The sequence below is a fragment of the Neoarius graeffei genome, chromosome 1 (assembly GCF_027579695.1).
Source record: "Neoarius graeffei isolate fNeoGra1 chromosome 1, fNeoGra1.pri, whole genome shotgun sequence".
NCBI lineage: Eukaryota > Metazoa > Chordata > Actinopteri > Siluriformes > Ariidae > Neoarius > Neoarius graeffei.
In genome coordinates, this window is record NC_083569.1 from 62,372,208 (window position 1) to 62,380,904 (window position 8,697).

Here is an 8,697-nt window from a genome sequence, read left to right on the forward strand (position 1 = left end):
CAATAATGGAGAGCCGGTTTCTAAGCTGCCTAAAACTCATCTCATCTCATTATCTCTAGCCGCTTTATCCTTCTACAGGGTTGCAGGCAAGCTGGAGCCTATCCCAGCTGACTACGGGCGAAAGGCGGGGTACACCCTGGACAAGTCGCCAGGTCATCACAGGGCTGACACATAGACAACCATTCACACCTACGGTCAATTTAGAGTCACCAGTTAACCTAACCTGCATGTCTTTGGACTGTGGGGGAAACCGGAGCACCCGGAGGAAACCCACGCGGACACGGGGAGAACATGCAAACTCCACACAGAAAGGCCCTCGCCGGCCCCGGGGCTCGAACCCAGGACCTTCTTGCTGTGAGGCGACAGCGCTAACCACTACACCACCGTGCCACCACTGCCTAAAACTAGCAATGGTAATTATTTTTTGAAAAATCCTAGTTACGCCCCTGACTATCACTTCACAGCAAGAAGGTCCGGGTTCGAGGCCGGTGGCCGGCGAGGGCCTTTCTGTGTGGAGTTTGCATGTTCTCCCCGTGTCCGCGTGGGTTTCCTCCGGGTGCTCCGGTTTCCCCCACAGTCCAAAGACATGCAGGTTAGGTTAACTGGTGACTCTAACACTACGTTCACACTGCAGGCTGAAGTGACTCAAATCCAATCTTTTCACCCATATGTGACCTGTATCCGATCTTTCATTGACAATATGAACGACACAGATCCGATTTTTTCAAATCCGACCCAGGCCGTTTGGATATGTGGTCCTAATTCCGATTCCTATCCGATCTTTTCATATGCGACTTCAGTCTGAACCGCCAGGTCGCATTCATCCGACTTACACGTCATCAACAAGCCACAAACGTCACTATTCTGCGCTGAAGTAGGCGGCGGGTCTCTCAAAAAAAGTTACAAAAACATGGCGCATGACACGTTCCTTTGAACGGAGGTTGCAGTCACTACCCCGCAGAACGCCTGAGCCAAAACCCTTGCCCTCTTCCTTCTCAACCTCCTCCTTAACATCAGGCTATTGTGCATGTCCTGGCTCCGTCGCAACAACAACTGCATCATCGCCAGGTACTCCATGCTGGCTACTGTCATACACAGGAAACTTTAGGTTACTTCCGTAAACACTGGCCATGCTCACTGCGTGTGACATCGTCGTATCCTGCAATGCGCATGCGGAACACTTTTAGGTCGCTTTTCGTTCATACTGAGGATCACATACAAGTCGCATATATTTGTTAATGTGAACGACCTCACAAAAAAATCGGATTTCACAAAAAAATCAGAATTGAGCATTAAGCCTTGCAGTGTGAACGTAGCGTAAATTGAGCGTAGGTGTGAATGTGAGTGTGAATGGTTGTCTGTGTCTATGTGTCAGCCCTGTGATGACCTGGCGACTTGTCCAGGGTGTACCCTGCCTTTCGCCCGTAGTCAGCTGGGATAGGCTCCAGCTTGCTGCGACCCTGTAGGACAGGATAAAACGGCTACAGATAATGGATGGATGGTTACAGTTCAGTTATGTACAGAGTACCATATAGAAGCCAGCTCACCCTTCCAGAAAGCCAACACGAAATCACCATTTTCGATGCCATCGATATTCCTCTGTTTTACATTTGAAAAGCGATCTGGAACAATCTGTGTGTGTGTGTTCACTGCTTCAGATGGGTTAAATGCAGAGGATGAATTTCACTGTGCTTAAAGTGTGCATGTGACGAATAAAGGTTTCTTTCTTCTTCAACAACGCGGCAACATCCAAAGCCGCATTGCAACGTGAAGTGGAAATTTTCTCAAAGTAGTTATGTTTTAAATTTGTTCAACAAAAAGCAAGCACGGTGGTGTAGTGGTTAGCACTATCACCTCACAGCAAGAAGGTCCTGGGTTTGAGCCCAGTGGCCAGCGAAGGCCTTTCTGTGTGGAGTTTGCATGTTCTCCCTGTGTCTGTGTGGGTTTCCTCCGGGTGGTCCAGTTTCCCCCACAGTCCATGCAGGTTAGGCTAATTGGTGGCTCTAAATTGACCATGAGCTGGAATGAATGTTTGTGAGGGTGAATGAGTGTGTCAGCCCTGCGATGACCTGGTGACTTATCCAGGGTGTACCCCACCTCTCGCCCATAGTCAGCTGCTCCACCCTGTAGAACAGGATACATGGCTACAGATAATGGATGGATGGATGGAAAAAGCAAGCAGAGTAGCACTCATATGCTTTCCAAAAGCAATAATCTTTATTTAAACTAAAACAGCATATTGGATTATGGGAAGGCCCTCTTTTGTTCATCGTCTTTGTCAATGATCTTCCGTTGCACACCGTCGATACTACTACTTCGATGTATGTGGATGACACCACTCAGATAGCCGCAGGAGCATCTTTAAATGAGGTTCGAGCTAGTTTGTGCACGGAACTCACTTACATCGGCACTTGGGCTAATGAAAATAGAATAACACTGAGCTGTGAAAAAACTAAGTCAATGTTGATCTGCAGCACGCCCAAACTTCGCAACATAACTGTAACAGGAACTGGATTAGAAGTTGTCATTGGAGACAGAAAGTTGGATGAAGTATCATCAGCAAAGCTTTTGGGACTCTACCTTGATAATATGCTCTCTTGGAACACCCACATTGATCACGTCATTAAGAAAGTCAATAAGCGCTTAGGTCTTCTTAAACGAACCAAGAATTTTCTAAGTGTCAAAGCTCGTCGGACGTTCTATGCAACACTGGTTCAACCCATCTTAGATTATGGCGCAGTGGTATGGGGAGATAGCAGCACCAAGCACACTGATCAAATTGTTAAACTACAAAAAAGAGCAGCACGTATCATTGGTCATGCCCGATGGGACCATCCATCAGCTGACTTGTTTCAAAGGTTTAACATTGAACGCTTTGACAAAAGAGTATGGTGACTTAAATGCCAACTGATGTTTAAAGTTCAGAACGGCCTGGCGCCAAAGTATCTCACTGAAAAATTGGTTAATTTCAGCAGTGTCCATGATAAGAACATGAGGTCTGCTGCTTATCGCCTTTTGTTACCTCGTGTGAACCGAAGTTTCAGACAAAAGACATTTTTATTTAGTGGAGCTAAAATCTGGAATTCTCTACCTAGAGAAATCAAATCATATTTTGTATTCTGCGATTTGATTAAGACCTTACAATAAAGTTAGGTTTATTAGGTTAGTTTTTATTGTTATTCGAAATTGATAATTTAGTAAGTTTAGTTTTTCATTTTTAGTTTCATTAATTTGTTTAATTATATTTTTGATCGTTTATTTTGAGAGCCGTATGTATTTTATCACATTTTTGATATTCTATGCAACTCTCGTTAAATAAAGTTATTCTATTCTTATTCTAAGGACGAGCTGGTCCCTTTAAATCTTTACTACACTGGTGGTTGAGGTAGAGCTGCTGCTACTGCTGCTGCTCATTAAATTATAAACCCTGCAAAGGTTTACATGGACTTTCTTCAGTCCACTGCTCACTCGGAGTACATATAGCTTGTATGTCTTCTTCAAGACCGTCTTTTAATCCTGTAGCTGTCAGTGGATGTTGCCTATATCTCCTGCCCTCCTATATTGCTGACACAACACTCCACAGTTATTGTAACAGTTGTAAGTGACACTAAAACATGAAAATAATGGGAGGTGTCAGGTCATTCAGCAGATCGGAAGGACTGACTCATTTTTTCCTTTTTGCATCACCATAACATCTTTGATTATTCCAGTTCCCCAGAAATTCCCTACCTATTCTGAAAAGTTCCCTGAATCAGGGATAAAATTTGAAATGTTACCAGTATACACATAATGACTCATGGTCTGGACTCCCAGGCCACGACAGTGCTTTTATGTCTGGATTACGTTTCCTGTGATGATGAAATTATTGTGAAAACCGAAATATATTGGCCTTGATCCAAAAGCCTGCCTCTAGAAGGATGGTAATGATTATGTGGCAAACTTCCAAAGCCACATTATTCACTAGAACTACTGCAGTACTCTTACACCACTTCTGAAATTCACTGTTTGAATAAATATAAGCCTGCTATTATTACAGCTTCTATACTTAGCCTTTAGCCAAGAGCTTTTTTTAAAAAAACATAAGATAGCTAATTTTCTGTGCAAATAGCCTAGACATCAGTTCTAACTTAAACATCCCTAGTCTTGACCAGGAACACCCTGACACAACCCTTCAGCACTCTCAAAGAAGAATGATTAGAGCACTATAGTTTATGGACTAGCCTTATCCCTGAACATTCCTGCTGTTGTTGGCAGTTTGCCTGGTCAGAGACGTCAGTGCTGGGATAAGAGTGAGGCCCATAGCCCCCAAGGATCCTCAACAAAAACGCTTCCATTTCCAAGAATTCAGAAGGAGGCACCACTGCGACTGGATTTGCACAAGGCTAATTAATTTGGAGGATGTTTTGCATGCTTCTGATACACAGGCGAGATACTATATGGCATAGATTCCCAAACCACATCCCGGAGTACCCCCGTCCCACACATTATACTGTTTCCCTCGAACACGCCTACTTCAACTCAGGAATGGCTGTTTGTTAGCTGGTCTATTGAGAGCAGGGAAAAGACTAAAATGTGCAGGACAATGGGTTTTCCAGGACCAGGGCTGGGAACGTGTGCTATATAAAGGAAGGCGTTCATTCCCTGTGGTCATATGAATGAAGCCTCTGATGTGATATTAAGTGTGTTAAAGTTCGGATGGTACAGTTGCAGTTGGGGCAGAGATGAAATGTCATGTTGGCCAGCTTTTTCCAGATAGAGTGCTGCCAATCAATAATCATGGAAAGTATTTTGAGGGGGAAAAAAATCAACACTGATAATTTAAAATATTGAGACCAAAGAGGTATATGTTTACCAAAGGTGTATAAACTGAATATTAACCACAAACACTCACAGATACATGCTATTTTCAATATAGTATGATGGAATATAATGGGATTAAGTCCAAATAACAGTCTGTGCTTATACACTACTGTTCAAAAGTTTGGGGTCGCCCAGACAATTTTGTGTTTTCCATGAAAAGTCACACTTTTATTTACCACCATAAGTTGTAAAATGGATAGAAAATATAGTCAAGACATTTTTCTGGCCATTTTGAGCATTTAATCGACCCCACAAATGTGATGCTCCAGAAACTCAATCTGCTCAAAGGAAGGTCAGTTTTATAGCTTCTCTAAAGAGCTCAACTGTTTTCAGCTGTGCTAACATGATTGTACAAGGGTTTTCTAATCATCCATTAGCCTTCTGAGGCAATGAGCAAACACATTGTACCATTAGAACACTGGAGTGAGAGTTGCTGGAAATGGGCCTCTATACACCTATGGAGATATTGCACCAAAAACCACACATTTGCAGCTAGAATAGTCATTTACCACATTAGCAATGTATAGAGTGTATTTCTGATTAGTTTAAAGTGATCTTCATTGAAAAGAACAGTGCTTTTCTTTCAAAAATAAGGACATTTCAAAGTGACCCCAAACTTTTGAATGGTAGTGTATATATATATTAGATAATTTATTAGATTAACTAGCTGACATGAGATATACTTGTGTTTACTTGAAAAGATCATGTAGCCTACAGTACAGGTGTACAACTTTATTACCTCATACACCTGGGATAAAAAATTAATGCCATTTATTAGAGATAACAAAAGGTTATTATTTTGTATGACTTCCAAATAATAAAAAAGAATAGTAAAATCATATATAATACACCATATCATAGAGTAAAAAATATAGTGAACAGAAGTGGATAAGAAGGAGTTCATTGCTAGACGTGTGTTTATGAGCCATACAGGCAATAATTTTGACATGAAGGGGTTTTTTAAATTCTGCATTTCTAAACATAACACTTAGCTAAAACAACTTCTGACCTTTTGACTTCAGAGCTTCTTCCTCCGCAGATTACATGAATAGTTTTGCAAGTTTGCTTACTCAGCACACAATGTACACACACGCTCTCTTTCTCTCTTTCTCTCTCTCTCTCTGTCAAGTTACACACCAGTGATGCTGACCTCTCCTGCTCTTCAGACCTACTTGATCCATCCTGATGCCCTATAGTGGTGCTTGAAAGTTTGTGAACCCTTTAGGATTTTTTACATTTCTGCATAAATATAACCTAAAACATCATCAGATTTTCACACAAGTACTAAAAGTAGATAAAGAGAACCCAGTTAAACAAATGAGACAAAAATATACTTGGTCATTTATTTATTGAAGAAAATGATCCAATATTACATATCTGTGAGGAGCAAAAGTATGTGAACCTCTAGGATCAGCAGTTAATTTGAAGGTGAAATTAGAGTCAGGTATTTTCAATCAATGGGATGACAATCAGGTGTGAGTGGGCACCCTGTTTTATTTAAAGAACAGGGATCTATCAAAGTCTGATCTTCACAACACATGTTTGTGGAAGTGTATCATGGCACGAACAAAGGAGATTTCTGAGGACCTCAGAAAAAGCGTTGTTGATGCTCATCAGGCTGGAAAAGGTTATAAAACCATCTCTAAAGAGTTTGGACTCCACCAATCTACAGTCAGACAAATTGTGTACAAATGGAGGAAATTCAAGACCATTGTTACCCTCCCCAGGAGTGGTCGACCAACAAAGATCACTTCAAGAGCAAGACATGTAATAGTCAGCAAAGTCACAAAGGACCCTAGGGTAACTTCTAAGCAACTGAAGGCCTCTCTCACATTGGCTAATGTTAATGTTCATGAGTACACCATCAGGAGAACACTGAACAACAATGGTGTGCATGGCAGGGTTGCAAGGAGAAAGCCACTGCTCTCCAAAAAGAACATTGCTGCTCATCTGCAGTTTGCTAAAGATCACGTGAACAAGCCAGAAGGCTATTGGAAAAATGTTTTGTGGACGGATGAAACCAAAATAGAACTTTTTGGTTTAAATGAGAAGCGTTATGTTTGGAGAAAGGAAAACACTGCATTCCAGCATCAGAACCTTATCCCCTCTGTGAAACATGGTGGTGGTAATATCATTGTTTGGGCCTGTTTTGCTGCATCTGGGCCAGGACGGCTTGCCATCATTGATGGAACAATGAATTCTGAATTATACCAGCAAATTCTAAAGGAAAATGTCAGGACATCTGTCTCTCAAGAGAAGGTGGGTCATGCAGCAAGACAGTGACCCTAAGCACACAAGTCGTTCTACCAAAGAATGGTTAAAGAAGAATAAAGTTAATGTTTTGGAATGTTTTGGCCAAGTCAAAGTCCTGACCTTAATCCAATCGAAATGTTGTGGAAGGACCTGAAGTGAGCAGTTCATGTGAGGAAACCCAACAACAACCCAGAGTTGAAGCTGTTCTGTACGGAGGAATGGGCTAAAATTCCTCCAAGCCGGTGTGCAGGACTGATCAACAGTTAATGGAAACGTTTAGCTGCAGTTATTGCTGCACAAGGGGGTCACACCAGATACTGAAAACAAAAGTTTACATACTTTTGCCACTCACAGATATGTAATGTTGGATCATTTTCCTCAATAAATAAATGACCAAGTATCATATTTTTGTCTCATTTGTTTAATTGGGTTCTCTTTATCTACTTTTAGGACTTGTGTGAGAATCTGATGTTGTTTTAGGTCATATTTATGCAGAAATATAGAAAATTCTAAAGGGTTCACAAACTTTCAAGCACCACTGTACTCTAATCCACTCACTTCAACTCAGCATAGTCTGGTATATACAACCCCAATTCCAAAAAAGTTGGGACAAAGTACAATTTGTAAATAAAAATGTAATGCAATGATGTGGAAGTTTCAAAATTCCATATTTTATTCAGAATAGAACATAGATGACATATCAAATGTTTAAACTGAGAAAATGTATCATTTAAAGAGAAAAATTAGGTGATTTTAAATTTCATGACAACACATCTCAAAAAAGTTGGGACAAGGCCATGTTTACCACTGTGAGACATCCCCTTTTCTCTTTACAACAGTCTGTAAACGTCTGGGGAATGAGGAGACAAGTTGCTCAAGTTTAGGGATAGGAATGTTAACCCATTCTTGTCTAAGGTAGGATTCTAGTTGCTCAACTGTCTTAGGTCTTTTTTGTCATATCTTCTGTTTTATGATGCGCCAAATGTTTTCTATGGGTGAAAGATCTGGACTGCAGGCTGGCCAGTTCAGTACCTGGACCCTTCTTCTACGCAGCCATGATGCTGTAATTGATGCAGTATGTGGTTTGGCATTGTCATGTTGGAAAATGCAAGGTCTTCCCTGAAAGAGACGTCGTCTGGATGGGAGCATATGTTGCTCTAGAACCTGGATATACCTTTCAGCATTGATGGTGTCTTTCCAGATGTGTAAGCTGCCCATGCCACATGCACTAATGCAACCCCATACCATCAGAGATGCAGGCTTCTGAACTGAGCGCTGATAACAACTTGGGTCGTCCTTCTCCTCTTTAGTCCGAATGACACGGCGTCCCTGATTTCCATAAGGACCTTCAAATTTTGATTTGTCTGACCACAGAACAGTTTTCCACTTTGCCACAGTCCATTTTAAATGAGCCTTGGCCCAGAGAAGACGTCTGCGCTTCTGGATCATGTTTAGATATGGCTTCTTCTTTGAACTATAGAGTTTTAGCTGGCAACGGCAGATGGCACGATGAATTGTGTTCACAGATAATGTTCTCTGGAAATATTCCTGAGCCCATTTTGTGATTTCCAATACAGAAGTATG